Below are 10,171 nucleotides of genomic sequence, written 5' to 3' on the forward strand. Positions count from 1 at the left end.
TCAGGACAGAGTTTGAGTCTGGCCTCCATCCTTTGCCCCTCATCTCTAAAATGAGAATGTGTTGACTAATCCTCAACACTAGTGTTCTCTGCCTTGTGGTCTCTAGTTATGCACCTGTTGATCGCATCACTCCATGTGTGGATAAATTGGTTTCTACATCTCTCTCTCTCTCTCTCTCTCTCTCTCTCTCTCTCTCTCACACACACACACACACATTCACACACACACACAAACACACGCACACACATACACGAGAGAGAGAGAGAGAGAGAGAGAGAGAGAGAGAGAGAGAGAGAGAAGTTATTATACAATAGTCTGGGAATTTCAACAAATGACTGTCTTACATAGGAGAGGCAGAAAATCTGAGAGATACTCAGTTCAAGCCAAGCCAAGATTAGCCAATGCTAATATCTGTTAGTATTCCTTCTAGGCTCCACCCAGGAGTTACCTGGCAATGGCACCTGGCTTACTATAAAAGGGGCTGCTTTTGGTGTTTTGGTTATTATGTGACAGGAGGAATTTGTGTTCTGGCCCAGTCTATTTGGAGTTCTGTAGGCTTCTTGTATGTTCATGGACATCTCTCTCTTTAGGTTAGGGAAGTTTTCTTCTATAATTAAAACACCAAATGCACTTCACAAAGAAAGAATATTAAAAGCAGTAAGGGGGAAAAGGCCAAGTAACATATAAAGGCAGAACTAGCAGAATTACACCAGACTTCTCATTAGAGACCATGAAAGCAGAAGATCCTGGCGGATCTCATGCAGACTATAAGAGAACACAAATGTTAGCCCAGGCTACTATACCCAGCAAAACTCTCAATTACCATAGAAGGAGAAACAAAGATAGTCCATGACAAAACCAAATTTACACAATATCTTTCCACAAACCCAGCCCTACAAAGGATAATAGATGGAAAATGCCAATATAAGGAGGGCAACTATACCCTAGAAAAATCAAGATGGTAATCTTCTTTCAACAAACCCAAAAGAAGATACCCACACAAACATAAACATCAAAAATAACAGGAACTAAGAATCACTATTCCTTAATATCTCTTAACATCAATGGACTCAATTGTTCAATAAAAAGACAGACTGGAGAGGAAGGCGGAGGCGGGGGGAGCTGCTCTGGTAGCTCTCACTGGCCTCAGGCTCAGCTGCTTGAGGGGGGAGGAGTTACCTGCCATTCAGCAATGATGGCAGTGATCTAAAATCCTCAGGAAGCCCCTGGATCATGGCCCAGAAGCACCCGGGAGAAAGAGGGCTGTGTGGAGCCCACCACGTTGGTGGTTCCTCCCTCAGTACATCAGGATTCTCTGTGGACCCTGAAATACTTTCATTCTCAGGACTCAGGGACTCGGCAGAGACTGCTCCTAATGGTACAGGATGCTTCAAAGAGCACTCCGGCCCTAACTACACACAGCCTCCAAACCACTGGTCAGATCCAAGCCATGGTCCTCCAAGGGGTCCAGGACTACGTAGAGAAGGAAGCTACCCTGATGAGAGCGAGACATGTTCAGAAGAGTCGGAGTGGACCAGGAACTCTCAAGAGAGAATGAGACTGGGTACCAGGAGGACGGGAGTCCTCCTTTGCTTTCCATTCCATCTGCTTGTAACTGCCAGGGAAGCCCTGGAGTCCCTGAAGGGACTTACCCCGAGGAAGGAGATGGCTCTTCTAGCAGCCTTTGCCACCATCGCACCTCTCCAGCCTTGGGGGAAGATGAAGAGTTAGAAGAAGAATACGATGATGAGGAACCTCTTAAATTTCCCCGTGATTTTTCACGTGTGTCCAGTGGAAAGAAACCCCCGTCCTGGAGGCAGAGGCACCGATTTCTGACCAAGGAGGATGTTCGGGATAGTGGGCACAGAGAACCCAGGGCCCCAGGTCGTCATCGGCTGGCCCAAAAAACGAAGTCAGACAGATAAGTGCAGAGGCCTGGGACTGTGGGGAGTAGGGGAACTATGTCAGCTTGGACAGGCAGGCTTCTGGTGGCTGATTGAACTTCTGGTATTGGTAGGAGAGTATGTGGAAACTTGTGGCCATCTCATTTATTCATGCAGGAAGCTGAAAGGCAGTGACCTGGACCTTCTTCGAGACTGGGTGGGGGTCTGGGCCAGGAGATTGGGGGGCTGGGCCTGTGTGATATTCCGGTTTCTAAGTAAGAGCGTCCTCTGTGAAGCAGGGCTGTTCATTCGTATTCTTAGGGTAGTGGGTGCTTTCCTCCTCCTGTTTAGCCCTCTTTTGGGGATGTCTACAGTTGGGCTGGATGATTTTAGTGGGACTGGGCAACCGGTTAGGCTGGAGGTATAGGACTGCTAGGCTGTTCTCTTGGCTGGATTCTCCAGCCTGGCATCATTGCTTGACTCTGCTGAAAGATAGCAGACCGTGGCAGAAGCTGGTAAGATTGATAAAGCGGGGCTGGCTGGAGCTGCCCGGGCCAGGCAGAGGACTAGGAAGCAGGGCAGTGCACCTGTAGCTGGCGGGAGCTGCTGCCAGCCTGAAGAGGAGGTGGCCCGACTTCAGACCCTGGCGGGGGCGTGGGGGGGAGTTCCTGAGGATGAACTAAACCCCTTTCATGTGCTGGGGGTTGAAGCTACAGTGTCTGATACTGAACTCAAGAAGACCTATCGGCGGCTAGCGGTAATGGTCCATCCTGATAAAAATCACCATCCATGGGCTGAGGAGGCCTTCAAAATTTTGTGGGCAGCTTGGGACATTGTCAGCAACCCAGAGAGGCAGAAGGAATATGAGATGAAACGAATGGCAGAGAATGAACTCAGCCTGTCAGTGAATGAGTTTCTGTCAAAGCTACAAGATGGCCTCAAGGAGGCAATGATGTGTAGCAGATGCCAAGGAAAGCACAGGAACTTTGAAATGGGCCGGAAACCCTAGAGTGCCAGATACTGTGCCGAGTGTAACATGCTGCATCCTGCTGAGGAAGGAAACTTCTGGGCAGAGTCAAACATGTTGGGCTTCAAGATCACCTACTTTGCGCTGATGGACGGAAAAGATGTATGGCATTACAGAATGGGCTGGATGCCAGCATGTGGGCATCTCCCCAGATGCTCACAAAGTTCCTTACCACATCTTATTTGGTTCTCAGGTACCAGGCACCAGTGGCCGGCAGAGGACCACCCCAGAGTCCCCTCCTGCTGACCTGCAGGATTTCTTGAGCTGGATCTTTCAAGTACCTCCAGGGCTGATGTCCAATGGGAACTTCTTTGTTGTACCTCACCCTGGCCCTGGGACCACTTCGACCTCCAAATCCAACAGTTCAGTACCCAAGGGAGAAGCCAAACCTAAACGGCAAAAGAAAGTCAGGCGGCCCTTCCAATGGTGACATCCCTTCTCTTCCTTTCTCAAGTCAATGTCAGGGAGTCAAAAGGGCTGTGTACAGCACAGGATGGAATTTGGTTTATTTTAAAATACTCTAAAAAGGGAAACATTTTAAATTGTTGACTCAGTACTTAGAGGAAGCCCATGAACTCTTCCCCCTCTTCTCCAACACCCAGGAACTGAATCTTGTTTTCTGACAATACCAGAGAAGTAGGAGGTGGCTAGAGCAAAGAACTTAGGGTCTGGACCTAGTTCAGACAATACGTTTCAGAGGTGTGGGATTTAAACTTCTAAATTTAAAGCTTATATTCTATTTTATATATTCATATATATTTGTGTGTAAATATATATATGCATATATTCTTTGCAAAAAAAGTTTCAGATTATATGCATGTAGGTAGGTCTCGGCTCTAAAACTCCAGTGACAAATGACGGGGTGGTTCAATGGTTAAAGCCTTTGCTTCACAAATGTAAACATTTGCCATACAAATGTAAAATGTTGTACCACTTTTGGCATGTTCTTTGTGCGTGGTGTAAAGGTTATCCTTGTGTTATTCAAACGCTGATTTTTGCCCTCATATCCTTTTTCAACTGGGACAGGGACTTGTAATGCTTGCATCAAGAATGTCCATTGTAAACAATGCTTACCATTTATTGTATGCCTTGCCAATAAATGCTGGTCACCCAATGGCTGGACAAAAGAGAGACTAGGGTGGGGCTTCTTCCATTAAGGGGAAGGAGGGAGAGAGAGAGAAAGAGAAGACATGAGGGAGAGAGAGAATTGGGAGGAAGAAGAGGAGGAGTGGTTTTGGAGTTGGAGCCAGAAGGCAGGGGTCCAGAGAGTGTCCATGGAAACAAACCTGAATCCCCAAAAGCCAGACCAATAAAAAAATGCCAGTGCCGTGGAAACTCGGCTGGAAGGTCATTAGACTAGTTTAGGGATTAATATAAATCATTAAACTGCCCAGAGAGTGAGGTGAAGCCTTAAAATAAATCTTGGTTTTCCCATGTGGTTATTGGAAACTCATTAGGATAAAGAAATACAGCCACCATATTAATTCACTGTTACATTTATATTAAAAGAATTCATTTTACAACCACTATTCAGATCTCAGCACCTATAAAAACACTGGATAAGACTATAATTCCGGCACCCCTGTTAACGTCCAGAGGAAAAAAATATTTCATATAATACGGTATCCCATATGTCCAGCTCTTCCATTCTGCCTGCCCCTTGTTCCACAGTGTCCCCTGAGCCTTGACAAGGGTGCACCATCTGTGAGCCTGTTTTTAGCACTGGGTAACCCTGCTACCTCAGCAGTCCCTTTGTTTCTGAGTCACTCCAGCAGCAGGTGCCATCCATTGTACGCTTTTTCTCTATCACTAAGGCAGGCAGTAGCAATGGTCAATGTGCTTAAGATGGAGAAATGCTTAGAAGGCAACTTGACAAGCCGATCACATCCATTGAAGCAGACAACCACAGGTGTTTGCCTAGTTGGTCCCTGTGAGCCTCCTAGCCAGAGGTTTTCCTATTGAGTACCAGATATGAGTTCTGTCTGTGGAGAAGACCTTAATCCAATGGTAAAGTTATTGGCTGTTCCTGTAATAGTCCATGACACTATTGTAACAGCTGGTACATCTTACCTGATATGTTAATAGTGTCTACACAATGTCCACAGCCAAGTAAGACTGCTGGCAACAAGTCTTTTCCAGCAGCCAGAACAGATAGCTTCTTTGGTGCTGTGAATATCAGCCAGGAAGAAAGAAGGTTCTAGCTCAGTCCAATTATTTTCCATGCCCTATAACCAAAGCATGTGGAACCTTCAGCAATAGTTCTGCTATCCAACTGTATCAGCAATAGCTTTTATTGTTTGGGGAGCATCTGGTACTTCTCTGACCAACAGTTCATAAGGACTTAACACATCGCTAGCACTGAGATTATCAATTATACAATACAGGTCTTTTTGGCACCCCTTTTCTTGCCCAATGTTAAGATGCCTGCCTAAAGGAGTAAGGATTATTTCTCTCAAGGTTGTTTGAGATTCTGCTCACAGTCCTTGTCTCTGATGTTTCTGGGCCCATAGTTGGCAGAAGACAGTGGTGAGAGCAGGTAGATGATGTATCTATGACCTCATGGTTGACAGGAAGCACAGCACACCAGAAGGGGCCCAGGGACTGGTCTCCACAGACATACCTTCTGTAACCTAGTCCTCTAACTAGGTATGCTCCATGTCCTCCTTTTCACCATTAGATTATCAGTCCATCAAGGGATTAATCCACTTAGTAAGTCAGAGCCTCAGAATCTAAAGTCTCTAGAATGCCCTCACAGACAGCCCTGAAGTATCTTTTTGCTAATCTCTGAGGTATTCCTCAATCTTATTAAGTTGACAATCAAGATTATCCATCACAGGCTGCTTTATTTGTAACTGTCAACATCTGAAGTAAAACAAGACAGTCTTAAGAAATTAACTGCGGTACATCAGCAGAAAAATAAGTGAGCCACCAAGTTATGGAAAACACAGAGGAATCTTAAATTCCATCACAGAGTGAAAATAAAGAACAATCTGAAAAGGCAAAGTGTGTAACTGTACTTTTGGCTACTTTATCAGGTTCTTTTCCCTACTATCTTTCTCTGCTCTTATCCCTTACAACTCCCTAACACTTGGTAGGAAAGAGAGAAGGTTAGAGGGGAAAGACGACATTGATTTTCTTAGACTACATCCTGCTGATTAGGGGCATCGAGTTCTTTGGGACAAGACCTGTCTTTATCGTCTGTTTATCTCCAACCAGCAACCAGCAACCAGCAACCAGCAACCAGCATCTAGCATCCAGTAGCAACAACACAGAACAGCAACAGCAGGGGCAGCAGCAGCTGTTACCCCCTCTTAGGCTCTGACATTTTCATACCTTCTTATAGGAGTGTGAAAGGCAGCCTGGTTTCTGGTCGAGCACAGGCTTGAAACCTCAGTGATCCTGCAGGGACAGTAGGCTTTTTTTTTTTTGCCACTTCTAGACACTAGGCTCCTTGCACCAGACCACAACTCTCCATAGGTTTGTGGCCATCAGTCACGTAATGGCAATGCCCGAAGCCTCTTCCCAAGTAGAGGATGTGACCACAGGTCACATAACCTCAAGACAGATCTCCATGTTAAAGATTTATTTATTATATGTAAGTACACTGTAGCTGTCTTCAGACACACCAGAAGAGGGTATCAGATCCCATTACAGATGGTTGTGATCCACCATGTGGTTGCTGGGATTTGAACTCAGGACCTTCAGAAGACAAGTCAGTGCTCTTAACCACTAAGTCATCTTTCCAGCCAGATCTCTATTTTAATGAGGTACAGAAAGGCCTGGAGGTTTAGCCAAATAAACTCCCCTTCCCAGACACTCCTCCCTGCAAAAGGTATTTAATCTCAGGTCCGCCCTGACAAACTGGGGTACGGTGTGACTCACTGCCACTCTGCACAGTGACAATAAATGCCTTAAAAAAACATGGACTATCTCTTTTCATAGCGATCTGCAGTGGAGAGCAATGGAACAGGCCTTCACCTAAAGAGCCGGCTGCCTATCTCCTGCACAAGGCTTTTCTGCCTCCCAGCCACAGCCTCCACCAAGCCAAGGCACCTCCTGAGAGCAGCTAAGGACTCTCCTCCTTGAAGGACCCAGCTGGAGCTCTCTCCACCTTTCTGCCTCAGTCCTGGGCTATATCCAGCCTGATGGTCCCCATTCTATTCTCAGCTCTTCCTTGGCTGAGAGAATCGGGTTCTGATAATGCCAAGTAACTTTGGTTTCTGTTGCTTATGTTCTTATGCTTGCCTCCTGCCATCTGGTTATCGCTAATGCTACCTGCCCTCACTATCTCTGACTGGAACCTTTCCTTCCTGTGATCCTGGTGGTGTCAGAATTCCTTAGAGTCGAGATATCTCTGTGATCCTGTGATTCTGTGATCCTGTGATCCTGGGTGTGTTGGAGCACCTGGGAGTGGAGCTTCCTTTAGGTGTTGTGGGACTGGCTGTGTGGAGGTTGTGCCCAAGGTCTGTTCAGGGCCCTGGCACAGACAGACCAGACGGAACCTATGCCATTTGTCTGGCAGAGTTCCTGCCTGCTGGGTCCTGCTGGTCCCAGTATCTCCGTGTGTTTGGACAGATGTTGTGTCCTCCTCACCTCTGATCCTCACCTCTGATCCTATGATCCTGGGTATGTTAGAGCACCTTGGAGTGGAGCATACTCTGAGTGTTGAAATATTTTATTTATTTAGTGCTTTGTATGTAAACAAGCATCAAATCTCTCTCCCTTTCCTACCCCTTCCCACTCTCCCTCTCCCCATCCCCCTTTTGTTCTTTTTTTCTTTTTTTAATTTTTTATATTCTTTGTTTACATTCCAAATGGTTTTCCCTTTCCCGGTTCTCCCCTCCCCATAAATCCCATGAGCCCTCTTCCCTTTTCCCCGTTCCCCAATCAACCCCCTCCTACTTCTCTGTCCTGGCAATCCCCTACAATGCTGCATCAAGCCTTTCCAGGACCAGGGCCCTCTCCTTCCTTCTTCTTGGTAATGATTTGATATGTGAGGTGTGTCTTGGGTATTCAGAGCTTCTGAGCTAATATATACTTATTAGTGACTGCATTTCATGTGTGTTCTTTTGTGAATGAGTTACCTCACTTAGGATGATATTTTCCAGTTCCAAACATTTGCCTAAGAATTTCATGAATTCATTGTTTTTAATTGCTGAATAGTATTCCATTGTGTAAATATACCATATTTTCTGTATCCATTCCTCCATTGAGGAACATCTGGGTTCTTTCCAGCTTCTGGCTATTATAAATAAGGCTGCTATGAACATAGTGGAGGATGTGTCCTTATTGCACGCCAGGAAATCCTCTGGGTATATGCCCAGGAGAGGTATAACAGGGTTCTCTGGAATTGTCATGCCCAGTTTTCTGAGGAACCGCTAGACTGATTTCCAGAGTGGTTGTACCAACTTGCATTCCCACCAGCAGTGGAGGAGTGTTCCTCTTTCTTCACATCCTCGCCAACACCTGCTGTCTCCTGAGTTTTTAATCGTAGCCATTCTGACTGGTGTGAGGTGAAATCTCAGGGTTGTTTTGATTTGCATTTCCCTAATTACTAATGATGCTGAACATTTTTTAAGGTACTTCTCAGCCATTCGAAGTTCTTCAGGTGAAAATTCTTTGTTTAGTTCTGTACCCCATTTTTAATAGGGTTATTTGGTTCTGTGGAGTCTAACTTCTTGAGTTCTTTGTATATATTGGATATTAGCCCTCTGTCAGATGTAGGGTTGGTGAAGATCTTTTCCCAATTTGTTGATGCCGCTTTGTCCTTTTGACAGTGTTCTTTGCCTTACAGAAACTTTGCAATTTTATGAGGTCGCATTTGTCAATTCTTGATCTTAGAGCATAAGCTATTGGTGTTCTCTTCAGGAACTTTTCCCCTGTGCCCATGTCCTCAAGGGTCTTCCCTGGTTTCTTTTTAATTTCAGTGTGTCTGGTTTTATGTGTAGGTCCTTGATCCACTTGGAGTTGAGCTTAGTACAAGGAGATAAGAATGGATCAATTTGCATTCTTCTGCATGCTCACCTCAAGTTGAACCAGCACCAGTTGTTGAAAAGGCTATCTTTTTTTCCACTGGATGGTTTCAGCTCCTTTGTCAAAGATCAAGTGACCACAGGTGTTGTACTCTAGTTGTTGAAATAGTTTATTTATTTAGTGATTTGTATGCAAACAAGCATCAAATCTCTCTCCCTCTCCCTCCCCATCCCTATCTTCCCCTCTCCTTTTTTTCTTTCTTTTAAAGATGTATTTATTTATTGTTATATGTAAGCACACTGTAGCTGTCTTCAGACACTCCAGAAGAGGGCATCTGATCTCATTACGAATGGTTATGAGCTACCATGTGATTACTGGGATTTGAACTCAGGACCTCAAGAAAAGCAGTCAGTGCTGTTAACTGCTAAGCGATCTCTCCAGCACTCTCTTACTCTTTCTTTCTTTCTTTCTTTCTTTCTTTCTTTCTTTCTTTCTTTCTTTCTTTCTTTCTTTCTTTCTTTCTTTCTTTCTTTCTTTCTCTCTCTCTCTCTTTCTTTCTTTTTCTTTCTTTCTCTCTTTCTTTCTCTCTTTCTTTCTCTCTTTCTTTCTCTCTTTCTTTCTCTCTTTCTTTCTTTCTTTCTTTCTCTCTTTCTTTCTCTCTTTCTTTCTTTCTATTTTTTACTACTTGCTTCTGTCCCACTTGCTCCAGCCACGCTCCTTCCTGGAGTGAAAGGCTTAAGATTTATTAGTACAATGGCACTCTTCTCAGACACACCAGAGAGGGCATAAGATCTCATTGTAGATGGTTGTGAGCAACCACATGATTTCTGAGCTTTGAACTCAGGACCTCAGGAAGAGCAGTCAGTGCTCTTAACTGCTGAGCCATCTCTCCAGTCCCAAAAATAAATTTAAAAATCAGAGACCTTTTCCACCAAATGGTTATGGACATATACCAGGTTAAAGGCAGTTAAAGAGACTGGGTAGCCAAATGCGGTACTGGGCATTTGACTTGACTGACTAGAGGGGAAACATGACATAATACACCATTGCTGTATTGGTCAAGTCAGAAGAAAACTTCAGAACAGTATTGCATTAGTGTTAATCTTGCTGTCTCAGTCAACTTTTCTTTTTCTGTTTAAAGCTGGTAAAGTTTTCTTTTGAGTGACTTTTCCCCACAGCACAGAGCATCTTCTCCCACCATCCAAGCCTGACCACCTCCAGGCTTTATGGACACACGGAGGACCTTCCAGAGCTGCACAGGCATTTCAGGCTCCTGACCTCACTGAGC

The 10,171-nt window shown here is 45.0% G+C and overlaps 1 pseudogene; it reads left to right on the forward strand.

The window, feature by feature from the left end:
* Positions 1–1,233: 1,233 nt before the first annotated feature.
* LOC127690744 (dnaJ homolog subfamily C member 14-like) lies at positions 1,234–3,340 on the forward strand (annotated as a pseudogene).
* Positions 3,341–10,171: the final 6,831 nt, after the last annotated feature.

The sequence above is a fragment of the Apodemus sylvaticus genome, chromosome 8, assembly GCF_947179515.1.
Source record: "Apodemus sylvaticus chromosome 8, mApoSyl1.1, whole genome shotgun sequence".
Lineage (NCBI taxonomy): Eukaryota > Metazoa > Chordata > Mammalia > Rodentia > Muridae > Apodemus > Apodemus sylvaticus.